Consider the following 9,142-nt stretch of genomic DNA (forward strand, 5'->3'; position numbering starts at 1 on the left):
TCGGTAGAAGGTCAACTATAGGCACTGGGGTCCACATATTTAGTACTTAGGGGCTTGAACAGTTTTGGTTCGACTTAGACAATTTTTGGCCACAAGGTGGCATACTTTAATCGCATTATTCACGCAAAGTTTTATCCCGATACAGTTATTGTTGCCTGATTTGCATAGTGGAAACTGAAAGAATCAGATGGAATTGAAAATGGTGTTATATGGGAAATAGGCGTGGTTGTAATCCGATTTCGCCCATTTTCTTACTATAACATAGACATATGAGAAGAGTGTTATGTACCGAGTTTGGTTGAAATCGGTTAAGCAGATCTCAAGATATGGGTTTTCACCTAAAAATGGGCTGTGCCAGGCCCACTGTCTAATTTTGAACGCGGTTCGTATAAAGTCATCTCATACTATCCCAGAGATAAAATTTAATGTCTCTGGCGTGTTTAGTGCTTGATTTATCGCGCTTTTACTAGTTTTTAACAGTACCGTTATATGGAGTTGCCACCCGATTTCACCCATTTTCACACCGTCGATAGAGATGCTAAAAACATTTGCTTCCAGTGAAGTTTGTTATTATTGCACTAGCGGTTTAAGAGATATGCACATTAAACTTATTAGGGGCGGGACCACGCCCACTTAAAAATTTTTTTAACTGCAGATGCCCCTCCCTATTGTGATCCTTTATACCAAATAAGAGTCTTGTATCTTGTTGTGGAGCTTAGTTATGGCAATTTATTTGTTTTTGAATAATAGCGTTTTGTGGGCGTGGCAGTGGTCCGATTACGCCCATCTGCAATACCAACCGTCTCACGGTATCAAGAAACATGTCTACCAAGTTTCATAAAGATATCTCAATTTTTACTCAAGTTAGAGCTTGCACGGACGGACAGACGGACGGACGGACAGACAGTCACCCGGATTTCAACTCGTCTCTTCATCCTGATTATTTATATATACATAACCCTATATCTAACTCGATTAGTTTTAGGTGATACAAACAACCGTTAGGTGAACAAAACTATTATACTCTGTAGCAACAGGTTGCGAGAGTATAAAAAGGGATTTGTACAAAATATGTTTTAATTTATTGCTCTCCTATTTTGTAGAAAAATTTATAGAAATGCCCATACTGAATCACGGTAAAAACTGGTAACTGCTTAACTCGGGTTTAAAAACTTCTGAAAATCAGTTTTAAAATTAACGATTTAAAATTGTCATTTTTATATTTTAAAAATTTATACTGTTGTACTCTCCCATAACAATAGCAATTGTGCAATACTCTAGCGATTCAATTGAATGCTCTGAATAAATTCGTTACAAACAATTCAATTGATTCTTAACTCCACCTAAGCGGTTATGGCTTACAGGCACATGCAAGTAAGTGTATTTGTATTCGTTTGTTTATACATATATAAACTCGTATATATTTATTATTTACCGCTACTTATCTTTTGCGCGATATTTGCAAAGCAGAGATGTTCATTGCGGCGACTGTCTCATGAATTGCTCTGCATCGCGGCAAACAAAGTAGTAAGTTTAAATGATAACTTTATCAACCTGTTTGTTTATGGAAACTTATCAGCTACCTGTTTACGCTGTTTCTCCCATTTGAACTCTTTAATTTATTGAAGTGAAGCAATATTTGTTGCGGGATTTAATTAAATTCGGTAGAATTTACTAAAACTCATGAGACGCATTAATAAAAAATCGGGGTTTTAAGGTTAAAATGAAGAATTTATTGTTTAGCAATTGTAAATATTTATTTTCATGAGAAACTGCTCTCGGATAAATTTTCATTTTTCTGAGGTTTTTTGCGAAATATATGTATGTATGTAGATATGTAAGAATGTTTATGGTGGCTTGATTGGTAGATTTTTTAATTTATAGTTTTTCCATGATAAAATGCCAAACAACACTGAACAAAAATAACTTGACAGTTTGACACAATTCACACGTGATCTGTCAAAAAAAGGCTATTAAAAAAGGTACCTCTACTTGGACCGCCCGGTATAAACGTTGTTGGTATATAACATTTGAATCCCTTTCTTAGACTTAAACGTGAATAATACTCTATGTGCCATGATCACGTTCAAAAAAACAAATTGGAAAACAAAAAACTATTTTAAATTCTCCAACAAAAAATTGTATAAAATAAAAAAACAAGGATAAGCCACGATTCGCCAAACAATTAAGAAATATAAAAAAATACAAAAAAACAGCACATCGACACTCATCAGCACAGTCAGCATTGACGTCAATTTACTTTCAATAAAAAAAAATTATAATAACAAATTGCAAATTATAATAAAATTACTTGGCGATTTGTTTGCATAAATATAATACAAATAAACCGCAACTACACCAACAAACACAAATATCTTTATAAGTGTATATTAATTTAATTGTGTGTGACGAGTTCGCCTTAATGAAGGTAATGGAGTAGCGGGATCGCCACAAAGCTATAATTGTGATTTCTGAGAAATCATTATTATATTATACACAACTGGTAGAAATAGTTTTCGACTTTCAAGAACTAGCATAATCATGATATAGTGAGTCAAGCAGTCATACGTTAGTCTTTGAAACATCGAGAAAGATTCAAATCGTAGGAAAATTGAGATTTTAATAGCTGTAATTCATGATATAATCTTTTTCACAGTTTCTACGCATTTTTGAAGCGTTATACTCAATTACTTTCCAGAGTCGATCTCTTCATTAGTCATCCTTTGATTGGGTACTGAGACCTTAGATGTATATTTATTGTAATAAACATAGTATGCATTCTACAGCTGATGAACATGCGCTTTCCAAGTGCATGTGATATATTTTCAGTAATATGCTTTTTGAAGCGAGTGCAAAAATAATGTTGTACTAAGTAGAAACAAATTCTGAAGACATTTAGCAATACATACATGTTTTATCTGGCGATATGTAGTAAGTTGAATAAAAGGAATCCGCAATTTCTTTTGTAATGGGTTATTAAGAAAGTTGAGAAAAAAAGCAATTCATGTATAAAATTCACCCATTTTGTCTACGCTTTCAGATGCCAAAATGCTTTGTACCTCATATGTAAGCTTGTGGTAAAATACTTTCGCGCAGAGTTAGCCGACATTCGATAAAATCGTATAAAAGTCACTCAAAAATAGCATGTTACTTTGATGACTTACCGTCTGAATCTATTTCACTGGTGAATCGATATTATTCTTAAATACCTAAGACGTTAAGAAATTGTTCCTAATAAATCGTTATTTTATGCATCATATCAAATGATATCAGATCAAAGATCCGGGGTCAATATTTCTGTCAGTTTTATTTATTTTTTAGGTTGAAGTGCTTCTAAAACGTATTTTTTATTTATTTTAAACTATATTTATTTTTCACTCTTTATTTTAATGTGCTTTAAAAGCATGTTTTTTAGTATTTGAAACCATATTTATTACTTCGACACATGTGGTTTTTTCACTTGCTCTTAGGATGCGTTGGAGTAAATTTGTTACTCAAATGACAGCATGGATAGTTCATGCTTTTAGCTGCATATTTTTATAGTCGTTGTACGATTTCGCTTATTTTAACAGTGTGTGATAGGAATGATTAGGTAACCTCACTTACCAAATTTAGTTGAAATTAGTTTGAAAGTTCCTGCGATATAGGATTTCACCTAAAGGTTGGTGGTGCCACTCCCGTTTTTCAGTTTTTACACCTCCTCCTATAAAGCGCTTCCTAAACATCTTGTTTGTGAAATGTAATGCTTATGACGAATTTATGTAGTTATCGCACTTTTAGTAGTTTCCAACATAACCGTTATATGGGGAGTAAGTGGTTATAATCTGATTTTACCCATTTTCACAGTGTATAAAAAAATGCTACAAAGACTTCCTTCCAGCAAATTTGGTTGAGTTAGATTCAGCGGTTTGTAAGATATGTACATTAAACCATTTAGGGGGCGGGGCTACGCCTATTTTTAAAAAAATTTCAGCTAATAGCTTATTACCGTGATCCCCTGTACTAAATTACAGTTCGGTATCTTAATTTTGTGCTTAGTTATGGCACTTTATAGGTTTTCTTTTAATGGCGTTTTGTGGACGTGGCAGTTGATTATATCTCAATTCTTACTCAAGTTCTCGCTTGCACAGAAAAACTTACAAACATACACACAAACAAAGGTGCCCGCATACAAATATACAAGTGAAACTAATAAAAGCGTTATAAAAAAAACCGATTGTTGAACCAACTAAAGCCAATTTTCATATAGAAAGCAATTAAATTGTTTACCACGCTCTCTGCCGGTACTTATAGTCGATACACAGATCTGGGGATTTTGTATATAACTTTGCCGCTGTTAATAAAATATGGTCCATCGGGAGCAAAACTTTGATTTTAAAAGAATGTTTATGTTTTCGTAAAGCAAACTCATCTTTCAGTATTAAACTACTAAAAAATACATGAACCATTCACTAATTGAAGCGATAGATTCGTACATATATGTGAATATATAAAATAAATCTACTTTTCGTTGGAATATCGCTTGTAATTAATGTTTCCTAATATAAAAAGTATTGACTTTTCAGCCATAATTACTGAGGTCTCTCCAACAAAAAATTTGCTTGTAGTGAGATATTATTGAAAGGGATTCTTCTTCTTTTAATGAATATTATTAGTCTTAATAGACATGTCCCGGAGCTCCATTGAAAACTGTCTAAAGTTTAAAATTATATTTATATATACGTTTATAACATCAAATTTTGAAGAGATTACTATTGATGACATCAAGGTAAATATTGGTGCTGAAATAATCATTGAATTGACAGAAATACTGTGGGGAATAAAGACAACCGATTGTTTCATGTTGTTTTCATAAAGGTCCAAAACATTGTAAAGGTATTTTTAAAATTTTTCACATTTTTAATTTTTTAATTATTTTTTGTATTTTTGTAATGTCATCAAAATTTTCTGAAATTCGTGCTATATTACCTCTTAAGGTGGGTATCTGGAAGCTCGAATTTATGTGTTAAAAATAAAAACAAAAAAAAATATTGTTGCTATGAATTTTTAACAAACTTTTTATTCAAGTTTTACTAATACATAAAAAAGTAAAAAATAGCGTGAGTATACTAACCTATTGGAAACCGCATACCAAAATATACATTACGAATAGCTATAGGATAAACAGGCAAATAAGTTGCCATTTTTGGATTGTCGTCTATTGCTACCATAACTTGTTATAGTGTACCGATATGTTAAAATCAGCTCCTCAAAGTCAGTAATACATATTACTTTTTTTGTTTTCCATTACTTTTCATTTTACAATTCCTGTCGATAATTAAGGCAATGCTGCCTAATACTTTAAACAATGCTTCTCAAAAAATGAAAACTCAGAGTTTTTAGCTGGTATATCCCAAACTATAATCCAGTAGCCTTCTACATTTGGGATGTAAATGTTATAAGCTATTGATTTAGGGGTTGGAAATAATTGCGCATCAAATCTGCCAAGATTGCAACCCTGCAAAATTATTTTAAATATAAAAGAAAACATAATTTTTCATAATCTAATCAACTGGAAACAAATTTTGTATAAGATAAAAATAAAAAACTCAAAAACTGGGGGATTTGAATTTCTCACATAAATTTTGAGGTTATGTAAAAAAGATGTATGAACAAAAGTTGAGATCATTTCATTACCTCAACTTTCCCATACAAATTATTTCTATATAACTCGTAGTTTTGCCGGAAATCGAGATAATTTAATCCTTAAAAATCGACCACGCCGCTCCCCTTCCTTTTCCCGACCTTAGAGCGCGCGTAAATTATTTTTCTTTTAATTTTTGTTATTTTTTCTTTCGTTAAAAATGAGTTTCAACATACTATGAATTTCTTGCACTTTTTACCATTTCCATTTCTGCATTGGTCCATTTGTTCTTTTCTGTATTAAAAAAAAACGTTCGGGTAAAGTTACTCCCAGTAATCTGCCGGTATGTCATATCACTAAAATAGCTATACAGAACAATACAGAATAACAGAAATAAGATAAAATTTAATCGGTGCGAGAGGATGTGATTCATTTACCATCTTGCTGGCAACGCCCACTTTTTGACAACCTCGTATATCAGCTCCCGCCAATACACCCGCAACTCGATTTGTTGCCATAAAATAAATAAACGGCAATTTTTCGCACGAGCACTTGCAGATTTCAACACCTTGTACAATTGTTTGTTTTTGTTGGAAACTACATACAATTTTGTTTATCAAATTATACGAAAAATCTTGTTTATCTTGCCTAATCTCTATGCATTCGAATACCCTTGTAAATTGGCTCCTCTGTGCATTTGCTATTCTTTTGAGCCACCTATATAGTTACACATATATATCTGTTTATTTGTTTTTGCTATTTGTTTATATAGCTAATTTGTAGGCATTGCAAATATCTGCAAAAAGAAAACAACAATTCCCAGCTCTCAAATATTTATTTATGTAATCTAAGAGTTCTTTTGGCCAACGCTTTGCTTATCTAAAATATGCATATGTACTTGTATGTGTTTTTATTTTTCGAAGTTGGTGTCTTGAGAACACTACCCATTGACGATAGATAAATGTGTTAGGGGGCTCGGTTTTGTAAGAACACTAGCGGATTGAATATTTAATATAATATATAAAAAAAGAGACATTAACTTTGGCTGCTCCGAAGCTATAATAGCCTTCACAGATGTATTTATTATAGCATAAAAAGTAATAAAAAGATCGTTATCATGATTATTATTTTCTATAGTGGTCCGATCTGAATAATATGTTCGGACATTTTTGGTCAAATAGAATGTTGAATTCTGAGGTCTTTTTCGTGTTGTCTTAAAGTGTGCGGGACAAATCGAGCACAAACCTTTCTGAGGCCCAAATTTTCTGTCAAAATACGATAAATCAACGCTGCGAATATTGATAATTCCGATTCCATATATTTAAGCGATGATTTCGGCTTTTTTAATGAATTCACGCACAATTTCCGTGTTTTTTTCGTTCACAACATCTTTTGGCCGGCCCGAACGTTCGTCGTCTTCCAAGTTCTCTTTAAAACGTTTAAACCACTCGTGAATACGGCTACGGGATAGACAATCATCGCCATCATTTGATGAATTTTAGTAAAAGTTTTACCAAGTTTAAGACAAAACTTAATGTTGGCTCTTTGTTCGGTGCTCATTTTCCGACCGACACTACAAATGTAATGTCACATGTAGCGCGATATCTCAGCTGTTATACAAGTCAGCTGTTATATAAATTTTATACGACAACACTGAAGAATACACAATTGAGGGATAACAATTTCAGACAGATGGCGCCACTAGAAGCCGCGTTGTTTAAAAAGTTCTGGAACTTTTGAATAGCACCTTGTAGACATATGGACTTCAAACTTCACACGAACATAAAAAAGTTGTATCAATAAACGAAAAATGGATCATTCCGATTCATATCTGATCATATTATAAAACTTGAAAGTTTAAATTTTTCACTCAAGGCCATTTAGGATTTTTACCATCACTGATTCAGAAGGGATTCCTTTGAAATGCTAAGCTTCTTCGCTTCGCTGTTTCTTGGCTCGGTACCTTTCGGTAGAGGAAGTGGTTTGAAGAATAAATATGTGGAAATAAACTATTCCATGGATACTTACTGACGTCTTTATTCGACGATTCTTTGAAATAGTGAACTTAACAATATTTCGGGGTCGCGATTTGTAGAGATTGAATCGTTTGACGTGACCATTTGATCATCTCTAGTTCAATTAACTTTAAAGCTCGAATGATCGCAGGTTCGGAACCTCCTAACTCAGCTCAGGTCTTTTAACTATTATTTCTTTAGATCTACTTCGTCCATATACAGTTATCGATATATCAACCATTTGATACAAGAATAATTATGCAATATGCTCTATATGGAATGATAACAACATTCATAGATAAATTTAACAAGAAATTTGAATTTTTTACTTAAGGTTTTTTTTTTTTGTGAGTAAAATTAATTTTTAATGATATAGGTATATAAAAAAAATATTAAGACAGATTACAAGTTTTGTTTTTTCCTTTTTCAAAACAGCTAATGGCAAATTTAGCACCTCGTCAAAATTTAATACTCAATCAAATACAATGTGTAATCTTTTGTCCCATCTCTAAACTAATCTTTCAAGTAGATAGATAAAGCCCACCTCTAGGTGAAATCCCATATCTCAGGACCTGCTACGACCTTGGTATGAAATTTTTATATTCTCTGCAAAATACTCTCTAAGGAATTGTTTCAGGCTTCTGAACAGGTAGTAGTCGTTGGGAGCCAAATCTGGTGAATACGGTGGATGCTCAAGCGATGCGTACTTTAATTCGTTGAATTTTGTTTTTGTTGAAACACCTTTGTGAGCTTTGATGAAAAATTGATTTTTTTGTGCTGCGAACTAGATATTTCCTTACGAATTTCTTCATCCAGCTGATCCAAAAGGCTGCAATAATATTCAGAGTTGATTGTTTTACCTCTCTCATGTAAAATATGAAGTACTCGTTCATCTGAGATGCCTATGGTATTAGCAATTTCACGCTTAGTCAAACTTGGATCTTCACTAACAATATTATGAGCTTGCTTAATGATTTCTGGTGTGGTTGCGGTTTTTGGTCGTCCTTTGCGTGGATCATCTTCGTCGTTTAAATTAATCAGCCCAAAATTTAACGGTGCGTTTTGAGGGTGAGGACTCCTTATACACTTCTAACAATTTGTCATTTTTCAGCAAAAGTGCTTTAAACCTTTCAAAACAAAGAATCTAATCACTACGCGACATTCACTTTTTTCCATATTAAAAAAATACTCTGACACGTCAATTTCAAATAGCTTGTGACGAATTAATTGACAGAATGCTTTGTAACTTTGCATGTGTTGTCACGATGGATGTACCAACTTGAGAGTGCTATTTCTTTGTGAAAATAGAAACTTTTCAACCAATCTGTATTCCTTCACTTTCCAGTATACGAATCAAGCGCCAATGAATATATCAGCATAAAACTTTGCACGAATGTGCGTTTAAGCTGTGTCACCCAGGCTTTGATGTTCCGTTACACCCAAACTTATCCGTTCCTTACTCAATTAATTTTAAATTTATTGGCATATTTTATTATTTTTTGTA

The sequence above is a fragment of the Bactrocera oleae genome, chromosome 3 (genome assembly GCF_042242935.1).
Source record: "Bactrocera oleae isolate idBacOlea1 chromosome 3, idBacOlea1, whole genome shotgun sequence".
Taxonomy (NCBI): domain Eukaryota; kingdom Metazoa; phylum Arthropoda; class Insecta; order Diptera; family Tephritidae; genus Bactrocera; species Bactrocera oleae.